Source organism: Suricata suricatta, chromosome 4 (genome assembly GCF_006229205.1).
Source record: "Suricata suricatta isolate VVHF042 chromosome 4, meerkat_22Aug2017_6uvM2_HiC, whole genome shotgun sequence".
In the NCBI taxonomy this organism is placed as follows: Eukaryota; Metazoa; Chordata; class Mammalia; order Carnivora; family Herpestidae; genus Suricata; species Suricata suricatta.
Genome location: NC_043703.1, coordinates 61,868,445 through 61,879,180, shown reverse-complemented (window position 1 = coordinate 61,879,180; position 10,736 = coordinate 61,868,445). Strand labels below are relative to the sequence as shown.

At 37.6% G+C, this 10,736-nt stretch overlaps 1 long non-coding RNA gene across 1 annotated transcript; it reads left to right on the top strand.

The window, feature by feature from the left end:
- Nucleotides 1–7,259: 7,259 nt before the first annotated feature.
- LOC115290820 lies at nt 7,260–8,087 on the top strand. The gene is made up of 2 exons (XR_003908229.1): nt 7,260–7,329; nt 7,871–8,087. It is a non-coding gene; the product is annotated as an uncharacterized LOC115290820 (long non-coding RNA).
- Nucleotides 8,088–10,736: the final 2,649 nt, after the last annotated feature.

Here is a 10,736-nt window from a genome sequence, read left to right as displayed (position 1 = left end):
TTGGGGAGAGAGAGGGACGCAAAACTTGAGAGACTGTTGAATACTGAAAAGGAACTGAAGGTTGAAGGGGAAGGGGGCGGGGGAAAAGAGGTGGTGGGGAAGAGCACTGGGTGTTGTATGGAAACCAATTTGACAATAAACTATTAAAAAAAGAGAGAAAAAAAGAATTTCCCTTTGGCTATGTTAGAAATTAAAATTGCTAATGCTTGCTCTCTCTTTCTCTGAAAAATAAATAAACATTAAAAAATAAAAAAAAGAAAATTGCTAAAACAGAAGGTTTACATATTTTTAAATTTTCTAGAGAATACCAAATTAATTTTCAAAGCAGCTGTAACAATCCTTTTTCTGCATTCTCACATACATTTGGAATAATTAGATTTTACAATTTCTCATTGTTGTTTTATTTTGCATTTTTCTGATAGCAAATGAAAGTGAGCATTTTTCATATCTCTGGTGGTTAGAAGCTTTCCTTTTCTGAAAATTGTCCATTAATAATGTTCTCCTATTTTTCTTGTGGGGCTGTGGGTGTTCTTTATATACCCTCCATATTTATCCTTGTGTATCTGGCAAATGTGTTCATTTCAGTACTCTGCTTCTCCTCATTTTGTTTATTGTGGCTCTTGTCACTTAGAAACTTAAAATTTTTGGTTTAGACAAATTTTTCAGTTATTTCTTTTATGAATTATAATTAAATTCGTTATTATATTTTCCTTTTTTAAATTGTTTTATTTTGTTTTACAGTCTGACTTGTTTAAGGAATCCTTCCCTACCCGAGGATGTTATTCTCCAAGGACAGGTTTTAATTATCTTTATGTGAGATTTTAATCTTCAGTACATCTAAAGTTTATTTTTCTGTGGAATTTGAGGTAGGTCTTCATTGTATTTTATTTCTCCACATAGAAATAGAATCATACCAGCACTATTTATTGGACAGGCCATTATTTCCCATTTTATTTGCATTACGTCTTCTCTTCTTTTTGATACCAAGGACCTAGATACACTTGGGACTATTTCTGGGCTCACTGGTCTGTTCTAATCATTTGTTTATATATTGCTCCATAGTGGTACATTGTCTTAATTATTACACATACATATGTTTATATAGGTTAACATATATCATATAATACATATTATTTAATTATAGATGTTAATAAATCTTTGATATCTGGTAAGAGGAGTCTCAGTTTTCTTTGAAAGAACTGTTTTGGCTATCACTGGACTTTTATTCTATATGACTCTTAGAATATTTGTTCAAGTCCCTGGAAAACCTATTTGGAGCTTTTACTGGAATGACATTTATTTTGTTGAAAAAGTTGCATTATCTGTATATATTTAATCTTTCTCACAAACTCAGTGAATTTTTCTACTTGCTTGGCCTACTTTTTTCTTTTTTTTTAGATTTTATTTTTAAGTAATCTTCACACCTCATATGGGGCTCTAAGACATGATCCAAAGATCAAGAGTCACATGCTCTGCCAACTGAGCCAGCTAGGTGGCCCTCCTTAGCCCTGCTTTTATGTCTTTCAACAATATCCTGTAACTTTTTCCATAAAGAGTTTGCACAACTACTGTTGGATTTATTCTTAGATATGTTTTGTAACTATTCCTTATTACATTTTCTTGTTGTTCATTGTTAGCATATAGGGCTGTTAAATTTCATGTTGTTCATCTATCAACTAACTTTAATAAAATATTTCATTAGTTTTAATAGCTTGTAGATTCCCTTGAGTTTTCCATGTGTACAATCATATTGTCAGAAAAGATGTCAATCTTTTCTCCTTTCAAATATTACACAGCTTCTGTATTTTTTCAGGTATTTTCCTGGTATTAATCTACTGGCTAGACTCTCCTATATGGTAATTTTTTTTCATTCTTACTTTTTATATTTTATATTTTTAAATATTGATTGATTAATTGACATGTAGCTAACATCCTCCTATATGACATTGAATGACAATGATGACATCCTTATTCCATTCCTCATTTTAGTGGGAATCCTATTGTTTTATCACTAAGAATTATGTTTATTGTACACTTTGGGGAAATTCACTCTATCAAGCAAGTGAAATTTCCTTCAATTCTAGGTAAGTTTTTAAAAGGATAAAAGAATTCTTAATATCTTTGAAGTTTTTCTGCATCTAATAAAATGACTGCATTTCTCCCTTCTGCTAATTTGTTATTATAGTGAGTTGAAATAGTAAGTTTTCTGCTTTAATAACCGTTGTATTCTGGGATAAGCCCTAGGTTGTCCTCCTCGTTGTTTGGTTGGTTTGATTAGTAGGCAGCAGGAATTGCTTCGCGGGCTGAACTGCCATTACACCGGAAGTTCCGGCCGAGACTCCAGAGCAACAGCTATCAGACACGAGAGTCAACCGTAAATAGACTACCCAGTAGAATTTGGATAAGAGGTGACCAAAGCTTCTTAGATCAGTATTAAGTTTTTCATCTATATGGAAGGTATAAAAGATTCTGGAGCCAGAGTTTCAAAGGGGGAATTTGGAAGAAGTATTTTTTTTTGGTAAGAAATTACGGTATGAGCCATCCATCCCCGCTCCCTACCACCATAACCCCAAGGATTGGTACTGGGTCAGGCTTTCTGCATAAATCTGTGCATGCTGTTTAATGTCTAAGGACACAAGGCAGAGGAACATATAGGGCCTGAAATCTCTTCTTTGTGTCATCCAAAGCTAGGCTGTGGTAGACTGATGTTCACCTCCCATCTAAATTTCTAAGGGGCTGAAGATGGGCTGGCTTCCTGTGGACAGCTGAGGTATTTGGGATCATTTCCCTCCCTGCGTTTGTTAGAGCAAGATGCATCAAATGCAGGAGAGAGTGGATATGGACATTAGGCCCTGAAAATAGGACCATCTAGAGACACACATGGATGTCAGCAGCAAAAAGCTGTGTGTATCATGAGATTTCTAAGGGCTCCTCCTTCAAAATTTTAATTGAAAAGGATCTTCTCCAAGACATTATAATTTTAAAAAACCAAAGACAAAAAGAGAATTTTAAAATCAGCAAAAGAAAAAAAAACCCATATTCATTGTATACAAAAAAGCTGAACTCCTAGAGACAGAAAGTAGACTGGCGGTTGCCAGGGGCCATGGAAGGGTGGGAGGAAAGGGGGAGATGTCAGTCAGAAGGCACAGACTTCCATGTATAGGTTCTAGAACCTAAGATTCAACATGGTGATGATAGTTAACAATACTGTATTATATGCAGTTGCTAAGTTGCTAACGGAGTAAACCCTAAGTGTTCTCACCACATACACCCAAACATACCAAGGGTCATTATGTGAGATGATGGAGGTGATTACTAATCTTATTATGGTAATCATGTAGCAAAACATATGTGTATCAAATCATCACATTGTACACTTTAAACTTACACAATGTTATACGTCAACTATATCCCAATAAAACTGGGTGGGGAGAGGGAAGGTTTTGTTTTCTCCAATACTGTAATCCTACCACCAAAACAGTGCTTGCCACTTAGTAGGTGATCAGTAATTGTTGAAGGACTGAATGAAGGATTCATTAATATTATCAATGGCTTCCTAGAATCCAAGGAAGATAAGGAGTGAGAATTCTCTACCAAGAACATTGCTGGTGACTTTGGCAAGATATGTTCATATGGAAGAGTGAGTCTTGAATCCACACTGCAGGTGTAATGGATAGTACAGTAGTGAAGATGGAAAGAGTAGAGAACACTTTCAGTAGGAGAAAAGAAAGAGCAGTACCTGTAAGATATTGTGTGGTCATAGACTTCTGTGTTTGTTTTTTAAGATCTGAGACCCTCAGCTATATTTAAGTGCTGATAGAGGAAAGCCAGAATTGCAGTGCCTGGGTGGCTCAGTTGGTTGAACGTCTGACTTCGACTCAGGTCATGATCTCACAGTTCCTGGGTTCAAGCCCTGCATCAAGCTCTGTGCTGACAGCTCAGAGCCTGGAGCCTGCCTCTAATTCTGTGTGTCCCTCTCTCTCTGCCCCTCTCCTGCTTATGATCTGTCTCTCTCTGTCTCTCAAAAATAAGTAAATATTTTTTAAAAAGTTTTAAATAAATAAAGAAAATGAAAGCCAGAATGCCAGAGAACTAGAGAATGGAGATTGAAGGTCCAGAAATGGGAAGAGTAGTCCTTTAATAGAGTGGTCCTCAGATGGTTGGGGAATGAGTCCAGGGTACAGACAGAAGATCAGCCTCAGACAATGGAGGAACACCTCATCCCCTCCAGGTAGATGCACACCAGTTCGAGATATGGTCAAGAGAGCTAAGGAAGTTCCTGTTTGATGATACTTAGTTTTTCTGTAAAGCAGAGAGGAAGAGCATTTTCTGGGAATTAGGGAAAATAATTAATTTCTTAGGCTGCCTGGAAGTTCTTAATTTATATTTCTATAGAACATATGTCATACCCTTAGGACCTCCCCAGGAAATGTTAGTAATTAAGCCTTTTTAATAGGCCAACTGGAAGTGCTGATTTTCATAATTTATTTTCTAATTTATGCTGCTCTCCAGTAAGAAAACTGCCATGTTATTTGGCAAAGCTAAACATCAGTTCCTCTCCTCATGACATTGATTATGAGGTTCTTAGATTCTTTACCATCAGGGGTTCCCTTTATTTTTCCCCTCCACCCCTTATGTATTTGAAAGATACTGTCTAGCAAAAAAACTACATTTATAATTATAGATTTCTATTTTTTATTAATTTGATGTAACATTTGCTCCTAGCCAAAAAAAGTAACTGATCAGCATGAGTAATCATGTTTGATTAATCTAATTCAAATCAAAATCAAAGGAATATGACATTTTAGTCATCCCGTGCAATCTTACTGAAGATAATGTCTGATGCTTCTTGTTTTTTTTTTAATCCTGAGAGCAACTTTTGGACTCCCCTTATTTCTTAATACAATTGTGGGGGAAAGACTGGTGGTATACTGTGACCACCTGAACCTTGATATTCACTGTGGTTTAACTTCTAATCCCAAGGTGTCCAATAATAAAGTGTTTTCTTTCCCAAACCAAGGATGTACAGTCCAATTGCCCTTCATATATATTCACATTTTAGTGATAATTTTAAGAAGCAGCAACCCTGAAAGTAAATGGTTGATTTAACCTCCTTAGCAAACCAGACCATCATTTACTAAATTACTTTGTTCTTGAAAGAGATATTTCAACAACCCGAATATCTTGATGTAACTGAGTTTTTTAGTTCTCTTTGAGAATAATAATGAATAACTTTATAATAAGAATTGCTGAGAGCCATCTCTGAAATAAGGAAGGTTTGCAAGGCCTCCCACCATCAGATGGTGACCTGATCTACACCCACTCAACCCTCACTCAATTTCTGCTCGAGCACCAACCTCCAAGGCACCTGACTGACTGATATCAGGAGTGACTTGCCTTCTTATGCTATAAATATGTGAATTGTACCTTATAAAAGAACTTGTTATAGGAGTTTCTTCTTTTGTGATTATAGGAGCAAATGTTACATTTCCTGAGAAAACTTGTTTTTCTTCCCCTTGAGAAAACAGACTATTGACACCTGCTCACAAAAAAGCTAACTCTTGCCTTTGCTGTCCTAAAAACTTTGCCTTGTATTTAAATGCTAAATATCCCTTCTTTCTCCATATGATAAACATCTAGTCACTTACTTCAATCTCTAGTGGTGAAGATTATGCATGAGTCTTCTACCAATCTATGTTCCAGGAAATTTTTTCATACCAAAGAATTTATCAGAAATCATTGTCTAAGGCAATTGCCACTTCTGTTTTGTACCCCATACATTTTTTCAATAAATAAAGCTGACTCTTGGGTCAGTGCAAAGATGCCTGTCTGCTGATCAGAAAGAACCTCGTGGCTCCCGCATTCCCTTCCCCCTCCGCCGATTCCCATCTAATTAGTGCCGACACTGTCCATCCTTCAGGGAAACCCTGGACCTGCTGGAGCTGGACTCTGACAAAGGATGATTTTATCTATTTCAATTCTGATATACATTATTTTGATTATGTAGAAAAAAACCATTCAATGAATGTATCTTGAGCTCCTTCTTATGAGCCATGTAACATTCTGGGATACAAATGCGGATATAATAGACACAAACCTTGTCTTAGGGTATCTTAAATGAAACAAATAATAATAGATAGCCATGGTGTTATAAATTGCTGTAATATGTAAGAAATTATAACAAACTGAGACATAAGGGACAATATGGTGTGCAATGAGGAATTATAACAAGAGAGCCTAATTTAAATGAGAGATTGGAAGGATTCTCCAGTTGGGAGGGATTTCCAGGCAGAAGAAGCAGAACCTTTGAATACGGTCTGATGGAAATGAGCTGTGCATCCCTCAGTGCCCTCACCTAGGGCATGAGAGCCAGTTGGGCACTTATGGGAGCTCAGAGCATATGAAACAATTACAGTGAATATGTTTCTCTTGGGGTTGTATTTCTAGACTATAAGTACATTTGCCAAAATGATTTCAGCAAAGGGTGACTCATTTACAGTAAACATTTTCTTTTTGACAGTATCTTAAATTAAATTCTGAAAAAGAAAGTGACAAAGAAATCTAAGTGACTTGCTTTGGCCACAAAGAATGCCTCAAATCCTTAGCGTTTGCCATGTTACAAAAACATCATCCATTAGCTTTGGGAAAAGTTGAGATGATAAGAGAATTAAAATATAAATATTTCTGTCTCTTGTATATTACTGGTAAGCCATGCAGGTGATCCCTTTCAAATCTGCACAACCAGAAAGAACTAATGATTCATTTGAGTGTTAATTCCCATTCCTTGCTTTGAATAAGGAAAGAAAGTGACAGCCTTTGGTTGTCAATTTCATTCTATTTAATTGTTGCCCAGGGGAATTCTGGTAATGACATGGTTTCCTTAGCGTCATTTAATAAAGAGGAAGGACATGACCCTAATTATGAATGTCAGGTCTTCAACTTAAAGGTTAACTTATAAAGATCAGTGCTATTATTTGTAAAAGAAGAGCAGCACAAAGTTAATGCATGTAAGATTTTCAGCATGTGTTATTTAAAAGACCTCTCTCCCTAGAAATCCTTACTGCCCTCTACTTGAGCCAGTCACAGTGCACAGTTCATCTTCTAAAGATGGAGTAATTCTTGTAAGCCACAGAGATATCCCTAGCTAATAAATGGTTTGCTTAAAGAGAGCTTTCTAAAAGGTATAATTGTTCTCTAATGGGATTCAGACTTCTCGCTTCTCATCACTTCCTTATAGACAGTGCCTTTACTTCTTTTTAGACAAATATGTTGCCAGGCGTGTTTAAGGCTGGAACCTAAGAGCTAATCAGGCACACAAAGACCCATTGGGTGAGTACTTCTTAACTACTGCTGTTGGATTCCGTTAGTACTCTGTACGACTCCTGGGAGTTCATAGGGTAATTGCAAGGGATCTACAAATATAATATGTACAAAGTTTATATTTCACACCCAGATATATTCTATTATTTTTCAAAGGGGTGTAGGTTACTGTGATAAAATACGCTGCACTTTTAAAGCACTATTGAGCTCATAATAGATTTTTTTGTTCATTTTACTGTTTTAATCAATAGGTAGAAGAAAAATGATCAGAATATCATGTATAAAATTAAAAAATAAGTTATGTTGCTCCAAAAATTTAGAAACTACTATTATACGTTGAGTTGATGGATTAAAGCAGTGGTGTTTCAGCTTTTAATCAAGACTATCAGTTTAAAACATTGAGCTCAGACATGCTAATTAATGTATTTTTATTTATAATCGATATGCATATAGAGCTATTTTAATATATTTCTGTACTGTATAAAAGTGTATAAAAGAAAATTTAAAACAATCATCTAAAAAATAAATACGTGTTAAAAATTTCTTCCAGCACTCCTGAAATCTAATAGCTCCATTTGCGAAGATGATTGGATAGAAAGAGAGAGTTAAGCGTTGCCTGTGAAGGAAGAGGAATGAAGTTAGTAAATTCAGGGAGAAACTGTACAGGTCAGTAGGACCTTGTGGAGAGAGTTTCTGGGTACTGCTGACTTATTACATTTTCTACTGACTCTGACCATTAGTAGAGTAATAAATCACAAAGGCACATATCCACATTGTGTCACCTGTTTTCCACATTGGCACTGCTATTTGGAAAGAATTATATGCTGGGGAAAAAAAAAAAAAACCACTCACTCTCCTGGTGCCCCATATGAACTGACCTGCATTGGGAAAATCTTGACAGCCTGCTGTGTCCTTTGACTGCTGTCCACTTGCCCGTAACTTTGGGGGGCTGGGCCTGGTCTCTCTAAGGACTCACTAATGTCTGGCATGATCTCAGAGGATGAAATTTCTGACAAGGATGCGAAATCCAGGTCAGTATAGATTTGATTTATATCTTTCCACATTTGGAAGTGGGGGAACTATTTCACATCCCTCAAAACACTTGGTTGTAAGGTGGAGGGGAGATGTTCCTGTTTGTAGAAGATGAGGAATTATCACGTGATGAGGAAAAGGCTGAAAAGCAAGAGGACCAGGACAAGAGGAGCCTGCTGCAGCATTTAGCCAGAGTCAGCCAGGAAGATGAAAGTTCTGAGAGCTGGATCTCCAGGATAAGGGGAGTCTTCTGAAGAGTCTGCCCCCAGAGGGTGGGCTGGATGGGGAGAAAGACTTAGGATAGGAGTCAGATTTATAGGGTTCTTCTGTTACCCATTATAAGGTCAAAAGAGTGGATGAATGAGAAAGGACACACAAGTGAGATCCCTTTCTGGTCCTTTCTGAGTGAGGAAAACACAGCGGTCAGCTTTGCTGCTATGGGAGCCATGCCTGGCTTGCAAAGGAGCTTGGGAGGACAGGAAGCAGAAAGGTATTCTCATCAGAATGAAGTGTTCTCAGAATGGGGTTGGGGATGCTAATCTTGTGGCGATCGTGATAATTGGTGAGGGTAGGCTGAGAGATGCCTCTCATCTGAGGGTCACAGTCTCTTCCCTGGGCAACTGGCCTCAGAGTCAGGGTGTGAAAAATTTGGTTGGGCATGAAAAGGCTAAGGTCATCTCTGCTAGAAAAATAATTTACATGTCTACAGAAGAGGATTTCTGGGAAATTACTTGGGTTCTATTTCATCTACTCCCGGGCACTTTTCCCTGATTTCAAGAGCCAAAAAGAGAAAGATAAGATAAAGAAAGATAAAAGAACTTACTTGGAAATAACCGGGCACTTCACAGAGGATTCCTTTCTCAATGGGAAGTGAAAACGTTTCTCTGAGTAGACAGAAATGCAGGGAATATCCAATAGGTAAATAATGACATTTAAGACAATTAAACAACACATGGCTAACAAAACTAGCAGTCAAAAAATAGTTTCTAAGCATGTCTAAATGAAGTGGGTGTGCATTAAAAATATCATTGGGTTTTATAAATCAAGATTTATGTCTTTGTTAACAAACAAGAAGGGATTTCATGGGAAGAATTAGATGCTGAGTTTGAAGGAATAACCCCAAGAGTAACACCACAGAACAAGCCCACCAACATCACTGCTGCCTCCAGCAGCATCAGGAAGATAGAGGATCAGGAACTTGCAAAACCAATTGATGACCACAGGGCCATGCTATCTTAGCCACAGTCCTGGGACCAGGGAACTAACACCAGAGCTATACGGAGCCTGTTAGATCTATCCCAGAAAAATAGATGACTTGCATGCCTTAACACTCATGGTCACTGGGGGAAGGAGTGCTTTGACCCAGAAGAGGGGATTCAAGTGACCTACCCTAGCATCCACTACACATGGTAAGAGTTCTTTGTTGAGTTTGTTTTATTCTTTGTTGAGTTTATTAACTATGGACTCCGTCTTTGGGAATTGTCCCCTAGTGAAGGCAGGAGCCTTGCCCAAGTTATACCAGCAATAGGAGATGGGGAGAATGATTGGCAGCTTACATCATATATCCAGCCTCCTTACCTCACTTCTGGACCATCTAAAAGGCCATGCTGGTCCCAGGCTCCCTATGGGATGGGTGTTAGTCCCATTACAACCCTATTGCAGTTCAACTTTTCTCCTTGCCTCCTTCAATTTTGCTTCCTTACTTCCTTAGAAGTTTTCTCAAGAGCTGTCCCCCATAATACTAGCATTCTAATCTTTAACTCCATTTCCCTGATAATACCATTAATGACACGAGTAAGACACATCAGGGGAGTGTATTTTATCCAGTTGAGAATGTCCAATTATAACTGACAGGCTGGCAATATTGCCTTGCCAAGGTATGTTTCCACAAGAAACTAAGGGTTTCAGGGGAAAGAAATGTGACTGAATGCCAACAGGTTGATTGCCAGCTTCAGCGTAAGAAAGCACAATTGTTTAAAAAAAAATAAGACTCATCCTCTTACCCATTTTTCTATGACTTTTTTTCTCCTGTTCTGATTCTCCCGGATGGGGAAGGAGCATACGAAGATGGAAGAGAAATGGGATAAGGACTCAGGATATGTGAGGTTGATAAGGTGAAAATGTATGGTTCTAGGAGGGAATCTTCTAGAACCATCACCTGAGACTAGATTCAGATAGAGCAACAGCCTGTTTCATCAGGGGAAGTGACCTGAGTGTGAACATAACTAGATAAAAGCTCTACTGCCCACTACAGTTTTTTTAAGAAATTGAATGACTTCACTCAGACACTGGTTCTAGTATTTTTCATCTTAGCTGTTACTTTGTTGGAAATTGTTGGGGTGGACAGAAGCTGCTAGAAAAGGGCAAATTCGACAGCCATCATT